The sequence below is a fragment of the Cervus elaphus genome, chromosome 28, assembly GCF_910594005.1.
Source record: "Cervus elaphus chromosome 28, mCerEla1.1, whole genome shotgun sequence".
NCBI lineage: Eukaryota > Metazoa > Chordata > Mammalia > Artiodactyla > Cervidae > Cervus > Cervus elaphus.
This window is the reverse complement of record NC_057842.1, coordinates 16,971,115-16,975,435: the sequence shown is the minus strand read 5'-3', so window position 1 is coordinate 16,975,435 and position 4,321 is coordinate 16,971,115. Positions and strand designations below refer to the sequence as shown.

Here is a 4,321-nt window from a genome sequence, read left to right as displayed (position 1 = left end):
ATGCTTGAGGAGAACACAGATTGCATGAATCAACAACATAAAAAAGATAAGATAAACCCAGAGTTTGATGTCCACCATAAACAGACTTGAGTGAGAGTTGGGTAGCTGAAGCCCAGGAATGAGAAGTGAGAGAAAACATACATTAGTTGCTAAGTCCTGTCCGATTTTTTGTGATCCAATGAACCGTAGCCCACCAGACTTCTCTGTCCTTGGAATTCTCTAGGCAAGATGATTTGATTTACTTAATTTACTGGAGTGGGTTGCCATTCCCTTCTCCAGAGGATCTTCCCAACCCAGGGATCAAACCCAGGTCTACTGCACTGCAGGTGGATTCTTTACCATCTGAGCCATCTGGGATGTATTGAGAATAGGCTGTAGGAAAGCCTTTTAAATTCTGTTCTTGCCTCAGCTCAATTTGCCTTTAGAGACTCTTTTCTTGACTGTATATCACAGTTATCAGTAGCAATCACTGAGGCCATTTGTGATCACCAAGAGGAAATGTCAGGGCAGTGTACAAACCCAGCTAGGGTAGAGAATTTGGAAAAGAGATAGCCCTACCCATCCTCAACACTTCAAAGCACAGGGCTGTGGATTATAATCCTGGAGGCTGTCTTCTCTGATGCTACAAGAGATTCAAGATAGTGGATAACAGGGTGAACCATGAACTTCCAGATGTTCAATCTGGATTTAGAAAAGGTAAAAGAACCAGATCAAATTGTCAACATCCACTAGATCATAGAAAAAGCAAGAGAGTTAGAAACATCTGTTTCTGCTTTATTGACTACGTCAAAGCCTTTGACTGTGTGGATCACAACAAACTGGAAAATTCTTCAAGAGATGGGAATACCAGACCACCTGGCCTGCCTTCTGAGGAATCTGTATGCAAGTCAAGAAGCAACAGTTAGAACTATTGCTAACATGGAACAACAGACTGGTTCCAAATTGGGAACAGAATACATCAAGGTTGTATATTGTCAGCCTGCTTACTTCACTTATATGCAGAGTCAATCATGTGAAATGCCGGGCTGGATGAAGCACAAGCTGGAATCAAGATTGCTGGGAGAAATATCAATAACCTCAGATATGCAGATGACACCACCCTTATGGCAGAAAGTGAAGAAGAACTAAAGAGTCTCTTGATGAAAGTGAAAGAAGAGAGTAAAAAAGTTGGCTTAAAACTCAACATTCAAAAAACTAAGATCATGGCATCTGGTCCCATCACTTCATGGCAAATAGACGGGGAAACAATGGAAACAGTGACAGACTTTATTTTGGGAGGCTCCAAAAGCACTGCAGATGGTGACTGCAGCCATGAAATTAAAAGACACTCCTTGGAAGAAAAGCTATGATCAACCTAGACAGCATGTTAAAAAGCTGAGACATTACTTTGCCAACAGAGGTCCATCTAGTCCAAGCTATGGTTTTTCCAGTAGTCATGTATGGGATGTGAGAGTTGGACAATAAGAAAAGTTGAGCACCAAAAAATTGATGCTTTTGAACTGTGGTATTGTAGAAAACTCTTGAGAATCCTTTGGACTGCAGGAGATCCAACCAGTCAGTCCTAAAGGAAATCAGTCCTGAATATTCATTTGAAGGACTGATGCTGAAGCTGAAACTCCAATACTTTGGCCATCTGCTGGGAAGAGTTGACTCAGTTGAAAAGACCCTGAAGCTGGGAAAGATTGAAGACAGGAGGAGAAGGGGATGACAGAGGATGAGATGGTTGTATGACATCACAAACTCAATGGACAAGAGTTTGAATAAGCTCTGGGAGTTGGTGATGGACAGGGAGGCCAGGCATACTGCAGTCCATGTAGTTGCAAAGAGTCGGACATGACTGAGCTACTGAACTGAACTGATTGAAACCGTCCACCTTGGCCAGGCAAGATAATAACCCCTGCATAAGATGTTTCAAAACAGGAAGTGTATGGAAGCATCAGTTGCTCAGTGTCCTACCCTTTGTGACCCCATGGACGGTAGCCTGCCAGGCTCCTTTGTACATGGATCTCTCCAGGCAATAATACTGGGATGGGTTGCCATTCCCTTCTCCAGGGGATCTCCCTGATTTGAACCAGGTCTCCTGCATTGCAGGCAGATTCTTTACCATCTCAGCCATGAAAGAATTCCCAGAGGATGGAGCAAGTGGGAATTATTAGTGAGGGCTCTATGGTTCCTGGGCTCCTCCCCTCTCCCCTTCCTAGTCTGCTGCTACTGGCACTGACTAGGGAGTTGCCTTCAGCCCCTCTCAATATTACCATAAAGAACAGCTGGTAATCCCAGAGGAGAAAGAACACACACGCTCAACATGATAAACAAGGCATCTGAGGAGTATAATGTCTATTTTTTTAAGTGAACAAACTGGAAAACATACCATTTGAAGAAGAATCATTAGAACAAACAAAATTGTTTTAAATTAGGCATGATAGATATTCTTTAGGAGATAAGGGATAAAATGAAACAAGGACAGAAAAAAATTTTTAAATAGCCCAATGAAAATATTAGACATGAAGATAAAGCAGTGAAAATAAAGAATATAGTGGATCAGGGTAATAGCAGGCAGAAAATTTAAAGATGACTTGCAAGGAAACTGAGATAAGGCAATTCCCCAAAAGGCAGCCAAAAAGATAAAATGAGAAAAGCTTAGAGCTATGAAAGACTAAAGTAGTGGAGAAGGAAATGGCAACCCACTCCAGTATTCGTGCCTGGGAAATCCCATGGACAGAGGAGCCTGATGGGCTGCAGTCCATGGGGTCACAAAGAGTCAGATACCACTTAGTGACTACACAAAATAAAAACATACATATTATGGGCATTATTACCTGCACTTTACAAGCCTAGATATTGTTAAAGATACACTACTTTTGCTACTAGAATTTATGATCTAGATGTAGTCTGACATACAAGTGATAAACTATGAGAAAAAGACAAATTTTAAAAATACGTATATTTGAAAGTTGCTGAGAGAGTAGATCTTAAAAGTTCTCAGTGTAAGAAAAATCTTTTTGTAACTATGTATAGTGATGGATTGGGCTTCCCACGTGGTGCTAGTGGTAAAGACCCCACCTGCTGGTGTTGTAGACATAAGAGATGTCGGTTCGATTCCTGGGTCCAGGAGATCCCATGGAGGAGGGCATGGCAACTCATTCCAGTATTCTTGCATGGAGAATCCCATGGACAGAAGAGCCTGGCAGGCTACATTCATAGGGTTGCAAAGAGTTGGACATGACTGAAGCGACTTGGCTCACGTGCCTGCGTGGTGATGTATGTTAACTAGATTTATTGTGGTGATCATTCTGGAATATATTCAAACACTGACTTATTATACACATGAAACTAATGTAATGTTATATGTCAACTATGCCTCAGTAGAAATGCGTAAAATAGTATCATGTAGCATAGATTAGATAGCAATTACTTTGGATTTGATAAACCACAATAAGACTTGAGGAAAGAGAAAATATTTGGGCTGACTACTAAATGAAAAAGGTAGAATTTTGTCCAACTAAGAAAGAAAAGAAGAGAGGTTTAGATAGATAGATGGGCAAGATTATATATGTATTACTACCTGGGAGAGCATGTAACTTGTTTAGAATAATTTCTGGAAGCTGAGCTTGCTTTAAATTTTATGTTGATTACCTATTGTAATAAGGTTTAGCTGTATTGCACCAAATAAAGCAAAATATTAAAGTTAAAAAAAAAAAAAAAAAAGACTAAAGTAGAATTAGCAATATCCACGTAAAGAGTCTTGAGAGGAGATGCAGGAAAAGCTTTAGACAAAATTCAACACCCAGTGCTCACTCCGGCAGTACATATAGTGAAATTGAAATGAAACAGAGAAGATTAACATGGCCCCATGTGCAAGGATGACATGCACTTTTGTGAAGCATTCCATATTAAAAAAAAAAAAAAATTCAACACCCCTTTATGAAAAAAACTTTCCAAAAAGTGGACATAGAGGGAACATACCTCAACATAATGAAGGCCGTATATAACAAACCCACAGAAAACATTATTCTCAGTGGTGAAAAACTGAAAACATTTCCTCTAAGATCAGGAATAAGATAAGGGTGCCCATTCTCACCACTATTCAATATAGTTTTGAAAGTCCTAGTCAGGGAAATGAGAGAAGAAAAAGAAGTAAACAGAATCTAGATTGGAAAAGAAATGAAACTTTCACTGTTTGCAGATGACATGATACTATACGTAGAAAACACTAAAGATGCCACCAGAAAGTTACTAGAGCTAATCAATGAATTTAGCAAAGTCACAGGATGCAAACTTAATACACAGAAATACCTTGCCTTCCTATACAATAACAATG

General features: G+C 39.8%; 1 non-coding gene across 1 annotated transcript; it reads left to right on the top strand.

Annotated features, from left to right (window-relative positions):
• Positions 1-3,790: 3,790 nt before the first annotated feature.
• Positions 3,791-3,898, top strand: LOC122685665. The gene has a single exon (XR_006338515.1). It is a non-coding gene; the product is annotated as a U6 spliceosomal RNA (small nuclear RNA).
• The last annotated feature ends 423 nt before the right edge of the window (positions 3,899-4,321 follow it).